Genomic DNA, 7500 nt, shown 5'->3' with positions numbered 1-7500 from the left:
AGGGGGGTGGGGGGGCTCTGATTTTGCAACGCTGTCCAAGACGGATTTGTTTTATTACAGCAACAACAACAACAACAAATAAATCGTATCTTGGTTTCTATGTTTTGAAACTTTTATGGACGACTTTCATGTGTACGATGAGTTGAGAGGGGGACACACACACACACACACACACACACACACACACACACACACACACACACACACACACACACACACTCGCGCGAACACATATTCACTCACACATATAGAAACAGGCGTGCACACACATACATGCGCACACGTATTCACACATGCGCATGAAGGCACATGCACATTTTTTTTCCAAACACGCGCGCGAACACACATACCCGCACATACACGCGGACACACAAACAAAACGCGTTTGCGCAAACGCACGTGTGTGGGTAGGGAAGCTATTTATGCGCCACACTCAACATTAACAATGGCACAGGGATGAACTAACGTTCTTTAAAGTGTGTGCGTGCGTACGTGCGTGCGTGCGTGCGTATGTGTGTGTGTGTGTGTGTGTGTGTGTGTGTGTGTGATGTATTTTTATGTTTGTGTGTGTGTGCATGTGTGTATGCTTATATATATATATAAACGGTGTGTGTGTGTGTGTGTGTGTGTGTGTGTGTGTGTGTGTGTGTGTGCGTGTGTGTGTGTGTATGTATGTGAGGAAATGGGGTCAACCTTTCAAATCTGAAAAGAAACACCTACAAGATACAAGACACAATAGCACCTTATATTAGTTATAATCTCGAAAGGAGAAATTCAATGTTGACACGTGTGTGATGACAACATCTGGAGTTGAACACTGACCGCAGCTGGGGTACAGTCATGTCAATGAACTCTTCTTCTTCTGCGTTCACTCGTATGCACACGAATGGGCTTTTACGTGTATGACCGTTTTTACCCCGCCATGTAGGCAGCCATACTCCGTTTTCGGGGGTGTGCATGCTGGGTATGTTCTTGTTTCCATAACCCACCGAACGCTGACATGGATTACAGGATCTTTAACGTGCGTATTTGACCTTCTGCTTGCATATACACACGAAGGGGGTTCAGGCACTAGCAGGTCTGCACATATGTTGACCTGGGAGATCGTAAAAATCTCCACCCTTTACCCACCAGGCGCCGTCACCGTGATTCGAACCCGGGACCCTCAGATTGACAGTCCAACGCTTTAACCACTCGGCTATTGCGCCCGTCGTCAATGAACTCAAATCCATGCGGATGTTTGTGGCGCTAAACTTTCCGTGTATCTAATAACTTACTTACCGACCAAACCCCCAAAAAGTAAAAATTAACTTCTGTTGGAAAAATAAATCCCGCAGACTCCAGCCAAAAGGCCATCAACCTGACTGTTATAATTTCCATAACTTTGTAAAAGACTCGATAAAAAAAAAAAAATCTAGTACCTAAATCATCAAAAACGTTTAATTAAGGAAAAAATATCCCGACAAATCTTTAAACATTCTTATCTCTTTGCGTCTCTTTGTCTGGCAAGTATTATACCTTGAATGTCACTGTATACTTGAATATATAGAAATAGATAGATGGATAAATAAATGGATAAGTAAATACATAAATAAAATAAATAAATAAAATTAATAAGAAAGAAAGAAAAAAAACCCCAGAGCAACGCCGGGTGTGATTTCAATGACGGCCAGCAGAACACAGAAGTACAAAAAGGCTTGATGAAATCCTTTCATTATAAAACTATACATTACATGCAAATACAGAAAATAATGAAGCAAAAATGATAAATGAAAAAACAACAAAAAAAACCCAACAAACAAAAAAAAACCCCCCAAAACCCAAAAAAAACAAACAAACACACAACCCTCCCCAAAACAACCATAGTTAAAACAAAACGTAACAAAATCCAAATCGTGATTCAAGATTCACACACAAAAGAAAAACAAAACAAAACGTACTAGAATGTTCCCGAAAAAAAAAGAAAACACAACTATAACCACAAATAATTACAGTATCATGCACAAGATTGAAGAACAATAGTGTTACGGTTTGTGTGTGTGTGTGTGTGTGTGTGTGTGTGTGTGTGTGTGTGTGTTTGTGTGTGTGTGTGTGCGCGCGCGCGCGAAAGACTGTGTGTGTGTGTGTGTGTGTGTGTGTGTGTGTGTGTTCTCTGTTTTTATCTTCAGACATGCCAAATGTCGTAAAGTCGGTTTATCTCACCTAACTTGTTTCTTGTCTTCAGTGGTTATTTGTGATAGTTATATCAGTCCTGTCTCACAGCCGCTGAATCAACAGACCACGTGACAGTTCCGCGGCCATCTTGGATCTTGCACATGCGCGTCTAACTTTTACTCGAAATCGCGACTGAGCAATTGCCAAAGCCGATCGACACAGGCAAACAACTCAAGTTAAGCAGCAAACATGTGCTGTCTTCCATTTCTTCAGTTTATAGCCTCCATTGCTACAATCAATCAAACTCCGTACATTGAAGTGACATCGCATACACAATAATGAAACAAACATGAAATAAAAAGGCGACGAGAAAAAGAAGCCATCTGTTTCGCACGTTCTGCCACTCTCGATAGCGGCCTATGTTGCTCGCTATTTCGGAGAGCCAATCAGTTTCGAGAACACAGATCATGTGACGAGTCATGTTAGCACGGAACTCTCTAGCAGTCTGTTTTACAATCCATCAACTGCCAGGACTGTCGGCCAGTCAGCATTGGCGATTTGACACGATGACGTCCTGCGCCAGGTCCGTCCGCAGTGAGGCTTTCACTCTCGTGTGTTTGCGATTTGCTTACACGCAATTCCCGACCCTCATTCACACACACACACACACACACACACACTGGTCACACACACCCATTGTCGGAAACACCGATACACATTGTACACTTACTGAGTCAGTCTACCTCACTGGGACACAACAAATTCATACTCGATCACTTTGTTGCACATGCACTTTCCTCCCCTGCCACCTCCCTCCCCCCCCCGCCCCCACCCCGACACTGGTTATAGAATTTATGTGTCGTTGCTTTGGTTACCCGGCTGTTTCAGCTCTCAGTAGTCAATGTGCAAGTCAGTCGGTCTGTGCCATTTTGGTTTAGTAGTTATCAGTAAGCCTTACCCACATGCCTCGGTAGTGTCGGCATCTTCCGTTTCGACTAAAAAATAAAAATAACAAAAATAAATAATAAATAAAGAGCTGAAAGTTCAAAAAACGAACCACCCCCACGTCTCCCTCCCTGCACATCCCACATACCATGACATAGAGAGAGAGAGAGAGAGAGAGAAGGGAGAGAGGGGAGGGGGTAGGAAGAAGAGACAGGAGAGCAGCAGGAGAGGAGGAGGAGGGAGGGAGGGGAACGAGGCAGCAAAAAAAAAAAAAAAAAAAAGTCAAGGGGAGGAAGATGGCGGCACTGCAGCCTCCCCCCCTCCCCTTCCGTCCGGCGAGCGCTGATTGGTCCGGCCAGAGTGGGGTGACTCGCTCGGATGCTGTCGAGACCCGACGGTGCCGTGTGCAAAACGTGCAACACGCGCTGCCATGCACGCGCGGTGCTGTCTGTACTGGAGTTACCCCCTCCCCTCCACCCACCCTTCTGCATAAAAATAAAATAAAATAAAATAAATAACGGAGAGGAGATGAAGAAGAAGAGAGACAGAGAGACAGAGACAGAGAGAGAGAGAGAATCGTGCGTTTCGAAAACGTGCGAGTTTTGTTAAAGAGGCGACTAAAAGTTGAAGTTTAGCCTCTGTTGTTGACGCCATAATTTATTTTTTCATTTTTTATAATTTCTTTTTTTTATATGTGTAAAGCAAAAGGCCTTGATTTAAAACAAACAAACTTAAGACTCCGCGCCAGTGTCACACCTGCCTGAGACAAAAGACCAGGGCACACACACACACACACACACAGAACAGGGCGTGTGCTTCACGGTCACGTAGACCACATACGTCAGCCTAACGGTTCCACAAAACTGCCACAGCGGCCGACAGCGGGGGCCGACCCGAACGTATGGTCACGCTCTTCCTTCCTCCCCCTTCCCCTCTCCCCCCCCCAACCCCCAGTAAAGTCAAGCTGCTTTAGACAGACCTTTAACTCTCTCCATACGAACGGCGAAAGAGACGACGTTAACAGCGTTTCACCCCAATTACCATCATCAAAATATTGCAAGCGGAAGGCTCTTTATATTGAAGACGTGAATGTTGACAAAGAATACCACAATTCTGATGACGGAAGCTAAAGGTTGGGTCATTCAGACACCCACTGGACATCCGAGGGGTCTGTGTAGAGGAGAAGAGAGGACTGGCCGTACTGAGTGAGTTAACTAAGCTGTATCATTTTAACAAGACTGTACTGTACTGTGCTCGTTTCAGTATGTCTTATTGCGATACATGCTTTTGAGACACTTGGTTGATGTGGAAAATGATAATACAAATATTATCTGTTATATCTGACTCACTTGTGCAAACAAAACAGTCTATGTAATAACCCGGTGTTATGGGCGCGCGCGCGCGTGTGTATGTGTTGTAAACTTTAACATCGGTATTTTCTCGGCTTCCACAAGCCGTGGCACAGGAACCAAAGTTGACTGGATGGCAGGCAGGCATAAGACCTTTAAAGTGTGGTGGGTTTTTTTTTGTTTGTTTGTTTTGTTTGTTTTTTTGGGGGGGTGGGGGGGGGGGGGGTATTGTTGTTTTGGGTTGGTTTGTTTTTTGTCGGATTATGTTTTGCAGTGGGCTTTTCTTTTCGTGATTCAATACATCTTTATTCGTCCATTTGGAAATTAAATTGAGCATCCACAGGCTCATCACTCACCATTCGCATTATCTCAGCCAACAGCCAGGTCCAACACACTCGCAACATAACAAATGTGTGTGTGTGTGTTTGTGCCAGTGTGTGTGTGTGTGTGTGTGTGTGTGTGTGTGTGTGTGTGTGTGTGTGTTGTGTGTGTTGTGTGTGTGTGTGTGTGTGTGTGTTTCTTTATCTGCTGACATTATGTGTGCGAACAGAGAGAGAGAGAGAGGGAGGGAGGGAGAGACAGACAGACAGACAGACAGAGAGAAACAGAGAGAGACAGAGAGCGAGGATATTTGACAGTTTCTGTTGGATTGCACAGCGTTCAGTTTTCTGTTCACGCGCGCATTCTTTATTTCCCTGACAGCTTCCCTCCAGTCACTGTTTATCATTTCCAGTTCACCTGTTGTTGTTGTTTTTTTTTTTACCTGCTTCACAAAGAAAGAAAGAGGGGGATAAAAGGGTGGTTAATTTATGAACAGACCACCTGGTCGCCCTATTATCGCCCACTGTCCATTACCCGAACAGCGAGCTCTGGCCAGGCAAGAAGCGGAGACCAATCATGTAATCGCGTCACGGGGGGAAAGCAGACGACACCGGCGCGCGGGCGGTTGCAAATCCCTTCAGACACTGATGTGGTGATTAAAGGATTAGGCCGTGTCGTGCGTGTCTGCTCTGGTGCTGGTTTATGTCCCCTCCTTACCTCGCTTTGTCTTGTCGTCTGCTGCTGCTGCGGTGCGCCCGTTCGTCAAGACAGAGTGCGGTGCATGTACAGACGGAGAGAGAGATTGAGACAGAGAGAGAGAGACAGAGACAGAGAATGAAAGGAAGAGAGACAGAGAGAGAGAGAGAGAGAGAGAGGGGGGGGGAATGAAAGAGAGAGACACAGAGAGAAAGAGAGAGACAGAGAGAGAGAGAGAGAGAGGGTGGAAAGATAGAATGACAGAGTGGGAGATCTCAGAACTCACAACTTAAAACGTTTCTGATTCAAGGATTAAGATGTTTGGCATGGACTATCTTCCAATCTGAGAGAGAGAGACACACACAGACACACAGACAGACAGAGACAGCGAGAGAGACAGAGAGAGAGGAGGGAATGATAGAATGACAGTGGGAGATCTCAGAACTCACAACTTAAAACGTTTCTGATTCAAGGATTAAGATGTTTGGCATGGCCTATCTTCCAATCTGAGAGAGACAGACAGACAGACAGACAGAGGCAGAGAGAGAGACAGAGAGAGAGGAGGGAATGATAGAATGACAAAGAGCGAGAACTCAGAACGCACAACTTAAAACGTTTCTGATTCAAGGATTAAGATGTTAGGCATGGACTATCTTCCAATCTGAGAGAGAGAGACAGAGAGAGAGAGAGAGAGAGAGAGAGAGAGAGAGCGGGGGTGGGGGGGTGGAAGAAAGACAGACAGACGGAAAGGGATGTGGGAGAGAGAAAAGGTGGGGATGGGGTGGAGATACAAAGACAGAAGAGACAGAGAGGAGGGGGTGGGGAGGGGGGTTGACATGGCCGGGGAAAGGGATGGCAGCTTAGAGACAGTGAGACAGACAGACAGAGACTGTAAGACAGACAGAGACTGTGAGGCAGACGGACAGAGACAGACAGACGGAGACTGTGAGACAGACAGACAAAGACAGACAAACAGACAGAGACAGTGAGACAGACAGACAGACACAGTGAGACAGAAGGACAGAGACAGTGAGATAGACAGACAGAGGCAGACAGACAGACAGACACAATGAGGCAGACAGACACAGTGAGACAGACAGACGGACAGATAGAGACAGTGAGACAGACAAACAGAGACAGACAGACAGACACAGTGAGACAGACAGACGGACAGATAGAGACAGTGAGACAGACAAACAGAGACAGACAGACAGACAGAGACAGACAGACAGTGAGACAGAAAGAAAGACAGACAGACACAATGAGACGGACAGACAGAGTGAGACAGCCAGAGACGGACAGACACAGTGAGACAGACAGACGGACAGATAGAGACAGTGAGACAAACAGAGACAGACAGACAGACAGTGAGACAGTGTGACAGACAGACAGAGATAGTGAGATAGACAGACAGACAGACAGACAGTGATACAGAAAGCCACAGACAGAGACAGTGAGACAGACAGACAGACAGTGAGACAGACAGACAGTGAGTCAGTGAGAAAGAGACAGTGAGACAGTGAAACAGACAGACAGACAGACACAGTGAGGCAGACACACAGAAGGACACAGACAGAGACAGACAGAGAGACAGACACCCAGACACAGAGTAGCACGGTCACAGACAGACTGCATGTCTGTATCTGCCCACACGTGTCTGTCTGCCCGTCTATCACTGTATCAGTGTCTCTGTCCGTCTGTCTCTCTGTCTGTCCGTCTGTCTGTCTCTCTCTCAGTCTGTCTGTCTGCCCATCTGTCTGTGTCTCTATCAGTCTGTCTGTCTGTCCGCCTGTCTGTGTCTCTATCAGTCTGTCTGTCTGTCCGCCTGTCTGTGTCTCTATCAGTCTATCTGTCTGCCCGTCTGTCTCTCTGTATGCCCGTCTGTCTGTGTCTCTATCAGTCTGTCTGCCCGTCTGTGTTTTTGTCCGTCTGTCTCTCTGTCTGTGTGCCCGTCTGTCTTTCTGTCTGTGTGCCCGTCTATCTGTCTGTCTGTCTCTGTCAGCCACCTGTCTGTCCGTCCGTCTGTCTGTACGCC

General features: G+C 46.3%; 1 protein-coding gene across 1 annotated transcript in view; it reads right to left on the bottom strand.

The window, feature by feature from the left end:
* The window catches only part of LOC143291580 (uncharacterized), a 37931-nt gene that overhangs the window by 840 nt on the left and 29591 nt on the right, over positions 1–7500 (bottom strand). The window lies entirely within an intron of this gene.

Source organism: Babylonia areolata, chromosome 17, assembly GCF_041734735.1.
Source record: "Babylonia areolata isolate BAREFJ2019XMU chromosome 17, ASM4173473v1, whole genome shotgun sequence".
NCBI lineage: Eukaryota > Metazoa > Mollusca > Gastropoda > Neogastropoda > Buccinidae > Babylonia > Babylonia areolata.
Note: the sequence above shows the minus strand (reverse complement) of the source record. Positions and strands in the feature narration are given on the sequence as shown.